Source organism: Psittacula echo (assembly GCF_963264785.1).
Source record: "Psittacula echo genome assembly, chromosome: 4".
Taxonomy (NCBI): Eukaryota; Metazoa; Chordata; class Aves; order Psittaciformes; family Psittacidae; genus Psittacula; species Psittacula echo.
The window spans coordinates 118112520-118125528 of NC_137738.1; the positions used below are offsets into that span (position 1 = coordinate 118112520).

The 13009-nt window shown below is 46.4% G+C and overlaps 1 protein-coding gene across 2 annotated transcripts in view; it reads left to right on the forward strand.

Moving 5' to 3' along the window:
• Window positions 1-9557: 9557 nt before the first annotated feature.
• XPO1 (exportin 1) overlaps window positions 9558-13009 on the forward strand; it is a 40432-nt gene continuing 36980 nt past the window's right edge. Inside the window, exons 1-2 of one of the 2 annotated variants that reach the window (XM_080615162.1) lie at window positions 9558-9672; window positions 10364-10387. The gene's annotated coding sequence lies outside the window, so the exon portion shown is untranslated. Of the gene's footprint in view, window positions 9673-10331; window positions 10388-13009 lie in introns of both variants that reach the window. The other variant, XM_080615163.1, reaches the window with a different exon arrangement.

Consider the following 13009-nt stretch of genomic DNA (forward strand, 5'->3'; position numbering starts at 1 on the left):
AGTTCTCTACATTCCTTTCATTAGCCAAACATATCTCCTGGTCCTATCATGTCAATAACCCTAGAACTAAGCTGGACAGCTGCATGCGACAGTGGGAACTACAAGGTTTCTTTCCCTGCTTTCAGGAGAAAGCTTTTGCAATGGACACTGCATGCTAAAATAAAAACTCTGCAGTCATTACACACACACACCCACACACCCAAATGAATGCTTTGGGGAAAGGACCTTTACTGAAGAATGAGGTAGAAGCTGAAGTCCTTTACAATGAGACTCAGGACATTAACAGATTGTTTCAGTTGTGTGTTGCCCAGACATCCTTGGAAATTTACAGCTGGCAATTTCCTCTGAATGCCTCATTCCTTTCACTTCAGCCCCCAGCAACATCTGCCTTCTCTTTTCCTCTCCTTTGCCTTATTTTCCTTAGTTGTACTTTTCTCCCTTCCTTAGTCTGTTTACTAGTCCTAGTTTACGCAGCAAAGAAATTATGACACTAACTTGATGTTCTTCTCTTATTCATATGACTCCTATTTTCTGAACATCAGCTTTTCTATGTGTGCACCACCTAGCACTAGCACACAGTCCAAGGAAATAGATTCCGCTTCTGAAAAGCCTCAGAAGACTAAATTAACTGTAGCTAAAGACAGTCTTCTGCTAAACTGCTAAAGTAAATCTACAGAAAGGGTATTAAAACAAACAAAAAAACAGCTTTCAATGGTAAAAATATTCTTTGCATAACAGATAAAAGGAAGGAAATGTGAGTGCTACACAGCTCTCTAGTTTCGTAGTGCTAGTAATCACTATGCCCAGCCTCATAATCTTTATTTTGTGACAGGCTCAGACAACAGTGGCCCATCCCATCACCCATAAACAGTATGTGCAGGGATTAGACAAGCATTCAAAATATATCAGCTACCACAAATTGTAGGGCCCTTGTGAAGAACAAGCAGACTACAAAAGCTTATTTACTTAATTCTGCCCATATGCTTCCCACATTCCACCTTAGGTTTGTGGCTTTCATGGAAAGCAAAGATTTCCTCAGAAAAGGTAGCAAATAGCTTCTTGAAGTCTCTAAAGTGGTTGTATGATATTGCACAGGATTACTTCCACACACTTCAGTTTTTCTTTTGCAAAGGAAAACTAAAGCTAAATATTCTTATTAATTTCCAACTTCAGTACATGTTATGCATTTACTTCTCTGCCTTGGGAGTAGCATCAGCAATACTGGCTGATAGTCATATATAATACTTATACACACCTGCAAAAAATCATCTCAGAGCACCCAAATTTCAGAGACACTAAAGCAACAAAGGTTTGAATTGATGTAAAAGATCAGTGCATTAGATCTGTCAGCACTTCTCCAATATGACTCCATGATAAAATACGTAGTAGAAAGATAGTAGTAGGGTACAAGGCAGCTGATCATTTCAGCATTTATTTCCTAGGCCACAAAACATTCCTGATAGCATTTATTTAGACTAAAATCAGTGATGTATGTCAAATGAAGAAAACTGTGATTTGATCACATCAGGAGTTAAACCATTGAAAGAGACCAGAAGTAAACAACACTTTAACTTACAAAATTATTAGTGAAGAATGTCATATATCCAAGTTTCTTCAAACTACTCAAGTTGTAAGGTACCTTAGGACATCTCTTAGCCAACTTCCTACTCAGGGTAGGATCCACACTAAATTCACACCAAGATGCTCAGAGCTTTGTTGGGCCTAATTATCTTCACAGTGAAAAATAATCTCCTCATCTCCAGTAGGAGAGAGTCCTTCAATTTACACCTTTCACTCTTGTTGTCCTTACCATGTTCTCCATAATGGTCACTATAGGTACTCGGGCTGCTAGTAGGTCTCCCTTCACTCCTCTCTTCTCCAGGCTGAAGCAGCCCAGCTCCCTCAATCTCTCCTCCATCTTGGTGGCTGGCCTCATATAGAGTTTTCAATATCTTTCCAGTACTGATGAACCCAAAACCAGGCACAGTGTTCCAGATGCAGCAACTGAGTGCCAAATAGAGAGGAATACGCACTTCACTTGATCTACGGGTTACGCTCCTTTTGATACAGCCTTTTGATGCAGTTAGCTTTTATCACTACCAGGGCACACTGCTGACCTGAAACCCAAGAAAAATTTTCCTATTGATTTCAGCAAGGCCTAAATACCAGACTGAACATCTAATAAAGGAGCCAACAGACAGGGAGCTGTGGTAACAAAACAGCAAGCATAAGCTTACAACAACTACCGATAGTATGTGTGTCAAAAAAGTTGAGCTCTAGATATACTCACCCCACTAAAACAGCTGCTTTTTGCATTACAGTCCTCAGCTTCTGAACCAGTCTTTACCTAACTCCTTACAGAAATCAGAAATATTCTGCCTTCTCAAACTACAGCATGTTCAGCCACAGCTTGCATAAAGATAGGAGGGCTGTTTCTGAAAGAGATTAAAATGTTTTATGAGATAAGCAGAGTCAGTGATACTGCTTCCCACTACAGGAGAGCTAGAAACCATCTCTCTCCTCAAGCACAGGATTTAGATAGCACACTTGCAAAACTAAGTCCTGTTGTGTTGGTTACTATTGCAGTTTATTACAAACACATTTCACTCTGAGGCATTATCCACACCTGATGAAGATGTGAAAAGCTGCATCTACTCTTCTGCCTCACACAGAAGCAGTTAACATTCAGTTTAACAAACCAATGTCAAGGATTTTAACACTTTTCTCATGCACAAAACAAAACAAAAAACCCCACAAACCACCCAAAAAGCAAAACAAGAAAACAAACAGAAGTGAACCTCCAGCTCAAGACGAAGGAGTTAAAAAAGAATCTGACTTTTTGGTCTCTTACATTGGTTTGTTTTGAACACCAGGGCTAGCTAGAACATCAAAACACGCAGACACACTGTTTATTCTAAGTGCTAGAGTTACAGCGCTGTTTTTAACCCATCAGCAGCTTGCTGTTTCTATCCAATCTTACAAATGCAATCCCACCAACTACAATGCTACCTTCAATTATGTTACACTGCAAAACCTCCAGATTTGTTAATTCTTACACAAGGGCAAGATAAACAAGGCAAGAAAAGCACTTTGTTACCATCGTGACAGAAATGTTACAGGATGCAGTTCCTTTTATGCATGATAAAAAAGGTGAGTGTTCATATTTCAGCTCTTCAAATCCTTAAATGCTGCAAAACTTATCCCAAGAGATTTGATTTATGCAGCCCTCTGCTGTGACTGCTTTAAGACAACTGTGGCTTTTAAGTTACATACAGTTACAGTTTCCATTTATAAAAAGCAGAATAACTCACAGCTTGTGAACTTACAGACTACAGAGACATCACACAAACATGGGTCACAGCTTCTACAAACACCTTCTTGAACTGAGGCAAGCCCAGATGATACACAGCTCTCAGTCACACCTCCTCCTGCCCTCACCTCTCCAGCTGACCTGTGACTGTATCAGTGGCACAGCTCTGTCCCCAGCAATATATCACACAGGACCTAAATTTGGTATCAGATGGTCTTGCATCTCCTCAGCTTCTGCTGAAACATAAGTGTGTATTTGGATAGCAGTGTTGTTTCCCTGGCCATCCCAGAATTGTACGTAACAAAACCACGTAACGCAAAGCCACAAAATGAAGTTTGAAGAATTGGAATCCCCACAGCACTTCTGGAACTTGTAAAGCAGTGGAGAACCATAGTTATCAGAATAGTGTAAGTACATGTAATTATAGTTTATGTATCAAAGTATGTTCTGATTTGCATACTACTAGAAACCTTTTAGGGATCACTACGGAAGCCTAACGTTAAATTGTTACATTTCACAGAAGGAATGGATTAAAAAAAATCGTATGGAAAAAATACAGGTTTTGAGCATAATCCGGCAGTTTCACGGCTGAACCCACACTATCTGTAAAGCAGAAAGCTAAGAGAAAGACTTCAGAAACATACAACTAAGTTTCCTTTCTGTGATTTAGCAGCAACAGCACAGTCCCTGACTGCTGAAAATCTTCCTGCTAGGATACAAACCTCACACCAACGGTAATTTAGCAGTGACCTTCACTTACACCAGTTGAGATTTTCTCCATGATCATGCCCCATGTCCTACAGTATCAGCATTAGGGAAGGCAACTACACTGAATCTAACTTTCCTACGTAAAAGGAGCCTGGTGTTTCCAGGCTAAACTTTGATTTATTGATTTAGTTCTGACAAGCTTTCTCTGTGGTGACTCTCTACCAGTGAGGAAATGCCTGTTTAAATAGGAAACACATCACACCACCGCTCTATATCTAGTATTAATTCTGTAAAATGTCCTCCTTTTTTGGACTGTGATCTCAAAACCAGCCTCAGCTAAAAAAACAAATGCACTGGGGAAAAGTAACCTTCTGAGAGGGGATCCTTCTTCAGTTCAGTTCTGAACTACTGCACATACTTTGCCATGTCATACGTTCAGACAGTATTTTCGAGCTCATTTAACACGACAGAGCAAGTTCCCAGCATCAGTAAATATACACTTGTTGATGGATTCTTGGTTGAAAGAGTCAACTCCCACTTAAACTCTTTTGTAGAAGCTATTGATTTTTAAAGAAGCATGAAGCTTTATTTAAAGGTCAGTTTTAAGGTATTTCCAGCAGGTAGTGAAATGTTATATACCTAGCTATCATCTATAATGCAACGAAAATTAAATGAATATCATGTAAATTGTAGAGAATCAGTTGTTAGGATAAGGTTAACAACATTCTCTGATAAAACTTCTAATATTCATGTAGAAGAACTTGAGGAAAAAGCTTTATTAAGTTGGTGCTGTAATTATCCCTCAACTTATGAAAACAAATGCTGAAAGGTCTTTGCTAACACACACACACTTTATAGGATATTAAAAAAGTAAAAGAAAATAAGATTAAGACAACTTGAACAATAATCATGCTAATGTTACTGGAAACCTTATGTCGGCATTTATAGCTTATAGAAAGATCCCAAAGCACTTTCCGAGATTACTTTTCTCTCTCCAAAATGAGGTCTCACAGGTGCCCCAGCCTGCCCATTACTGTCCCAAGCATGTATGGCAGAGTATTTCTTTCTATAATCATTCCATTCAGTTCTGCTACAGATTTTTAAGCCTTGAGAACTTATCCAAGCAGGTTCGACCAAAAGCTTCTTACAGCCTTCAGATGAAAAACAAACAGTAATTGAGAGGCTTATATTTCACATGCCAGGAGCTCAGAAAACTACCAGGGCAAACCACTTAAAATCATAATGGATAAAGAAATTAAACATGTTGATATAGGAGCACCACTTAATTTTTTTCCATTTTCCAATTCATTTTTGTAACTTCTATTTTAAATAACTCACTGATCAGGAATCAAAGGGCTTGTTTTTGTTAAGCCAGCCTGTTAACTTCTGTGAGTGACATTTTATTCTATAGGTTGCTAAAGTTCACAGTGTAACAAAGTAGTGTGGCAAACAAGATCAATACAAACTTTAACTTCTCTATACGCCACTGAACATGCTGGAGTTGTCTATAGGATTGCTAAGGACAAGTTAAACCTTTTCCAAGAGATCAATACTAGTAATTCCAGATCTTTGCTGTGCTTCCATTTCACACCTCCCAAAAAAACCCCAAAACAACCACTAACTCACAACCCCAAACAACCTACCCCCACAAAACCTGTCAGAGCAAACCCAAAGGATTTTCCCACTTTCTCAAATACAACTCCATGGTTAGTTTTCACAGTCCGGAACAGAGATTAGGACAATGTAAAAAGGCTTTGTGAGCAAAAGTCAGCATTCTGAAAGGACAGACTACTTTGTAAAGGCTCAAGCTGAACACACACAAGAAAGCACTATGTTTTTTTCCTTTTAAACTGTGTAAAAGGGTTAAAGAACAAGCTTCCCTCCTATACACCTGGGCATAGCTCACCCTGTCATGAAGCAAAATTCCTTTGGATACTACCAACAGGACATGGCATTCTACAGATCAAGAGTATCACTTCCGTAATGAGTTTCATTGACCATGTACTGTTGTCCCAAGTCCATAATCAAAGGGGAAGTTTTGCTTCGGACTAGAGGATGAAAACTGCAGAACTCGTTCCTAGAAGGATATTTAAATACTTTAGAATATCAACATTGAATGGCTTGGGTTGAAAGAGACCTTAAAGATCATCCAGTATCCTCCTCATAGAAATTAGCTTTAAGTTTTCTACAGCTGTATTTTTTTTTTCTTAAATAAGGAGATATGGTTTTGAAAAAAATGCATACATAGGTACTGAGTACCTTCACTGCATAAGGGTTTTCCATATGGAAGATGGCATGAACATTCTTCCACTCCTTCAGGTAGCAACAAGACATGCAACAATAACCTGCTGAGTTTGTGCCACCACTGAAAAGCCAGTCTCTGCCGCGAGATCATCCTGTTCACATCTGACAGATGACCATTCCTCCTCAAACATTTCAAGATTTCTCTTATTGTTGCCCAAAACAACAATAAAGAAATCTCTCTACACATAACTGAGTGTTAAGAAGAGACAGTTCCTTTATTTCAGCACTGGGGACACAGGGGATTGCTCCTCCAGTCGTGTTCTCTGAGCTCACCAAGAGACTGCATAAATATAATGCAGTTTAAACATACATACTTATTCTTTTTCCTGAAAAGTTATACATAGTAAAAGATTTCTGTGACCTCATCACCACAGAGTCCTTCTCCCTTGTGCTGGCACACAAGTGTCTTCTTGTGGTCTCTGACGGTCTCCAAGACCCTTGGTGGTCATTCTGCTGTCCGCTGGTTCACCTTTCTTTGTTCTCTTTCTTGATTCCTTGCCAGAGGTCACAAGCTGCTCAATCCTCAAGAATGAGCCCGTTTGAACTGGGTTTTCTATACATTTTGGTTGCCCTGGCTCATAGTTTTCACAATTCTCGGGATTTTTCAGTTCCTGTTATCTTGGCTTGCTATTGTTTGTCTGCAGCTGCACTGAGTTACATGTAAGCTAAACCCAAGCATATAGCTAATGGCTCGTAACACTTCCATTCTGAAAATAAAAAGCCAACAACTAAACAAGCCCCAAGCAACCCACTCCCCAAAAACCCACCAGAGCAAACCCAAATGTTTTCCCAGTTTCTCAAAGACAACTGCCTGTTTGGCTTTTCCAGGTATACAACAGAGATTAGGGCAATGTAAAAAAGCTTTTGCAAGCAAACCTCAGCATTTCTGAAAGGACAGACTTCTTTGTCAAGTCTAAACAAGAAAGCACTATTTTTTTCCCTTTTAAACTGTGCAGAAGGGCTTAAGTATAAGCTTCCCCCCTATAAACCTGAGCATAGCACAGATGAACCTCACTCTGCAAGATTCCTTTGGATATTACCAAGAGGACATGGCATTCTAAAGATGAAAAATATCACTTCTACAACCAGTTTCATTGACAGCGTTCTGCTGTTCCAAAATCTTAATCAAAGAGGAAGTTTTGCTTCAGACTAGGGGATGAAAACTGCAAAGCTTTTTCCTAGAAGGTGATTTAAATACTTTATAACATCATCATAGAATGGTTTGGGTTGGAATAGACCTTAAAGATCATCCAGGATCCCCCTCATACAAATTATTGTCATAAATAAGTTGTCTACAGTTATCATTTTTTAAAATGAGGGAATGAGATTCTCAAGAAATGCATACACAAGTACTGAGTACCTTCACTGCATAAGGGTTTTTCCATATGGAAGTTGGCAAGCACATTCTTCCACTCTTTCAGGTAGCAACAAGACATGCAGCCATAGCCTGCTGAGTTTCTGTCACCACTGAAAATCCAGTCTATGCCCTGAGATCACCCCTGTTCACATCCAGCAGATGGGCATTCCTCCTCGCACAGCTCAAGGTTTCTCTCATATGCAGGCAAACCAACCTGAACCACAGGTTGGCAGGCAGCTGTGAGAGCCTGAGGAACACAGCTGCTGCGGCAAGCTGGATACCCCATGAATACAGGCAACATAGAGGATGGGGCATACACCACCCTTCCAACCCATGCAGGCCTTGGTGGAGGAAACAGGACAGTGTAAGGGGTAAGCCAGCACCCATCCCTCACTGATGCCCCTCCTGCTCACACAGCCCAATCTACAGCCAAGGATTTAATCACTCACCGGCCTCAGGCCACCAAAGCAGGGCCCATCCATGGGCTCATCACCCACCTCATTGGTAGCCCCCGCTCCAGAGAATCAACTGGGTTGGAAAAGACCTTTAAAATGAAGCTCAACCACTACCCCAGCACTGCCAAGGCCACCACTAACCCATGGCACTGAGGGCCTCGTCTCCACAGTGTGTGAACACTTGCAGGGACGGTGACTCCAGCCCTGCCCTGGGCAGCCTGTTCCAATGCCTGAGCACCCTTTGGGGAAGGAATTGTTCCTCAGCTCCATCTAAACCTGCCCTGGTGCAGCTTGAGGCCGGTTCCTCTTGTCCCATCCCTTGTCCCTTGGGAGCAGAGCCCAGCCCCTCCTGGCTCCATCCTCCTGTCAGGCAGCTGTAGGGAGCGATCAGGTCCCCCCTGAGCCTTCCCTTCTCCAGACAGAACCCCCGAGGTCCCTCAGCCGTTCCCCATCACACTTGGGCTCCAGGCCCTGCACCAGCCCCGTTGCCCTTCTCTGGCCCTGCTCCAGCTCCTCAATGTCTCTCTTGTAGTGAAGGGCCCAGAACTGAACACAGGGTTCGAGGTACAGCCTCACCAGTGCCAAGTACAGGGGAACAATCATTTCCGTGGTCCTTTTAATATAAAGGTATTAAAGAATACTGGCCCCAGTACTGAGCCCTGAGGAAGACCACTATCAACCAGTCAGCCACTCAATGTGACAGCATTCACTCTGGGCTCTGCCACCCAGCCAGCTTGCAAAGAACACCCAGGCGATAGGACCCGTGAGGTAACGCAGAGCCCGCCATCGCCACACGGCTCTCCCAGTGAGAGCCCTTCCCCATATCCTTGCTCTCCCACAGACACAGCACCTCAGCGGCACCGGGACGCGGCCCGAGAGACACCCGGAGCCCGCCCGAGCTGAGGTAAAGCCCTTCTCCCCATCAGGGACACCCCCAGCACCCCACTCCCATCAGCAACGAGCCCTCCGCCCCCAACGGCCACCGCCGCCCCTCCCCCCCACGCGCGCGCGCGCGCTCTCTCCCCTCAGCAGCCCCAAAAGCCGCGCTCAGACACGCGCGTCACGCCGAGCCGCCAGCCAATCAGAGCGCGGCGACACCTGCGCCCGCCGTTTGCCACCCGGAGGCGCGTCCGCCTTTTGAGTGACAGCTCGTCTTGACCAATCAGCGATCAGAGTCCCGCCCCCCGCCCCCCCCTCTGCGCACAAAACGCTGCTGGAGAGGGGGCGGATCCCCTCTATCTTACCCCCCCCCGCGGCCGCTCGCTCCCTCCGCCCCTCCGAGGACAGCAGGTGATTGACAGGCCCTCCAGCCAATGAGCGTGGAGGCCGCTTGCGCGGCTGCACGGCTCGGGACCAATGGGAGCGCCAGCTGGGCGGAGGCTCGAGGTTTCCAAACGCTCCGCGGCGCCATGGGCTGAAAACTAAACCGAGATGGAATCTCCCAGTCTGAACCGGTTTGAGCCGGTTCCGAGCCTGTGGCATTAGGAGGGGGAGACGCGCCGCGCTCAGTCCCTGTTACCACCGCCGCCTCCGCCGCTGTGCGTGTGACCTGCTCGTAGGGGGGGAGCCGCCGGCGCAGCTGAGGGGGCAAAGTTTAGTGCGAGCCCGGGGGGGGGTGGGCATGGGGCTGAACTGAGCGCTCCGCCGGGCCTCGGGGAAAGGCGGCAGCCGCAGCAGCAGCACCGACAGACCCGGCCGCGCGGGCCCGGGCCTGAGTAGCCAGCGACGCGGGAGACAGCGCCAGGGCCCCGCCGGGCCGCTACTGGGGCAGCCAGGGCCGCCGGGAAGGTAGAAGTTCCCTCCGCCCTACCAGCGGCCTCGGGAGGCCGACCCCCCTTCCCCTCCCCAGTTCCCCCCCCCTCTCCTCCCCCCTCCCCGAGCAAGAGGAGGGGAGCGCGGCCCGTCTGTCGGGAGCGCGGGCGGCCGAGCGCCGGAGCTGAGCGGAAGGCGCTGAGGGGAGCGCCCGCCCGGGGGCCGCGGGCTTGTGCTGGGCGCTTAGTGCAGTCAGGCCAGGGCACGCTTCTTGCAGGGGTAGTGTGGGGAGGAGTGGCGCTCCTCGTCCATAGCCGGCAGGGAGGAGGCTGCGCTCGTCTTCCCCCCCACACCCCTTCTGTGGTTCTTTTTTTGGAGTGGGGGGAAGGGTTATTTTTAGTGGCCTTTTTTTATTTTCGAATTATTTTTTTTGGCGTGTGGTTAGAAACTTCCCTCACCCACTCCTACTTTTTGAAGGAAGAGGCTGTAAGAAACACCTAGGTAAGTCCGCGCTCAGGCTGCAGGGAATGGTCGGGGGGGGTTGCCGCGATGAGGAACGTGGTGGGGGGCAATGAGGGGAGCGCTCGGGAGGAGGTGAGGGGCAGCGGGAGGGGTACGGCCGCGCGTGTGTGTATGAAGGGCGCGAAGTGGAAGGAGAGAAACCCCTAAGGAGGGCAGGCGGGCGGGGTGTGTGTGTGTGTGCTTAAAATGGGGTTTGGGGTCTGAGCATCCTCGGCCTGGTCGAGCGGAGCGCTGATGCTGCGGGAAGGGCGGCAGCGGGGCCGCACGGCGGGGGCTTTGCCCGTCTTTCCGACGGGGATGGAGCGGGCTCGGGTGGGGGGGTTGGGCTCGGGTACGGGCACGAAGCAGGGACATAATCTGTAAATTATTAGGAGTGGAAGTTTCCAGAAATATTTTTGTGTGTCTGTGCAGCAGTATTGAAACGTCCGCCTGGATCACGTGGGGGGCCCTGTATAGAGCGCAGGGCTGGAGCGGAGGGAGGGAGAGGAGGAGAGAAGGGAGGGAGGGGCCGCGCCGCCGCCGGCCCGCCGCGCTCCGCAGGGCCCCGGCCCGCCCGCTCTCCGCGCCTTGCTCCAACGCACCGGGCCTGCTCCCCCCCGCCCCGCATCCCCTTCGTGAGCCGGGCAGCGGCGCGGCCGTGCGGCGGGAGCGGGGGAAGGCCTCGGCGCTGGGGTGAGGAGGTGATTTCGGGCGCGGCCGTGCCCGAAAATGAATGCTCCGAGGTGTCGGGAGGATGTTGGTGGAGCGGTGTGATTGCATCTCGTCCATTCACGTGTGTGTGAAGTGGGGAGGGGAGGGATCGTCTCGTTGCGATTGCGGGCGCGTTTCAAGTGTAATGCGGCTGCGGTGTGCTCCCCTCCATGCGGTGCAGCTGGAGGAATTCAGAAGTGATGCAACTAATTCGTTGGAAGAGGGTCTTGGGGCGGTAATTCACTTGCGTTCAGTAGAGGAACTGCATGCTGAGGAATGGGGCTGAGTGACTCTCCCAGGTTGTCTTTTTTTGGGTTTTGTTTGCTTTTAATCGCTGCCCCCAGTGAGCTTTAAGGTTGAAGGTGCTCTGAGTGTTCACTGTGAATACTCAACGTTTCTCACTGCTTAAATGTATGCTGCTGTTCCCGTGCACGACATGCTTAATGAGTATATCAAGTATATCATAATTTAACTGTTGTGTTAAAGGTCCAGGGTCATTGGAAGTTGGGATAACTATGTAAACAGTGCTGCAAATGCAGTTCTTTTGACCTTCGGTAGATGTCAGATTCTTGCTATGTTGTAGTTAAGATATTCAACTTTTTGTTTCTATTTCCCCAACAGTATCGAAGAATTGATGAGGGGTGGTTCTTAGAACCGAGGTTTAAACCTGTTCTGAAGTTCAGGCATGATGAGGAACGAAGTATAGGAGGGTAGTCAATCAAAGATGAGAAGCTTCATGTGGGTGCAGTGTGAGGAGTCGGAAATAGAGTTGATTGCAGTTGGTATTGACCACAAAGCCGCCATTTGTGTATTTCAGTTTGCCAGTAGGTAGGTCATTTTGAAGATAATGCTGGGAGTGGCAGAGGGCCCTATTCAAAACATTTCCTTTCTGCTTCCATGTGGTTAATAACTTCTCTGCGTCACGTGGCTCCTCGTTTGTGCTCTTAGGGCCTAAAAACCACCCAAAGAGGCTTAAATCAGAAATGAATGGCCCTACCTGAGGAACGACCGCTTTAGGAGGCTTGTTGTAGTTTGAAAAGCGCTTTCCCCGCTCCCGGTAGAGGCCAGATGTGAACAAAAAGGGGCGTGTCTGGTGGGAGAATTAACTGTGCTGAGCTTCAGAGCTTATTCATGGGTGCAGCTCCCTTCTAGTAGTGCTGCTTTCTGCCCCTCTGCCAGATGAGCTGGGATTTCAAGTGGCCTCTTAAGTTAAAAGAACTAAATAGGTCTTCCCTGCTGCTTTGTTTTGGTTCTTGCTTCTGTACTTAACACTGGGTTTTGTAAACTTCAGGGGCTGTGGGGAAAGGACAGATGCAGAGTGTTAGTTTTGATTTATTTATTCTACTTGATGTTTATTTCCATCCGTCTTCCCAGGTAGATGGCTGACTGGATGTTGAGATTGAGCTCTCAAAGTGATTACATTAGTGTAGTAATACTGAGTGGTTTACTTCAAAATACAATTAAAACGATTGGGTTTTGAAGTTAATGTCTTTCTGTATAGAAGTAGATGAAGTTCCTTGATGCTGCTTGCAAATAAGAATTTGTAACCAAAAGATTTTCCTTGTCTGTATGCTTCTGTAGGATTTTCACTTAATTAGTAATTACTTGGGTTGAGGCACAGGTTTGTCTTGCTCTTAACTTTTGAGCATGACTTAAACATGCAAGGCATAAAAAGAATCCTTATTTGCACATGAGGTTATTTAGTTAGAGCAAATCTGACTTCCAGCTTACTCTGAAGGGGTTGGCTGGGAGCATGGGGGTGTTTCTGGAAGTTTCAAATGGTATCTTCCTGAGCATGCACATATCCCTGGAAAAGTTACAGTAAAGCTCTTGCAGTGTCCAGACTTCTGGCTAATTCTCAAGTGAAGCTTTATGGAAGATTCTGAAAAGGGGGGTGAATGGCAGAGAGCC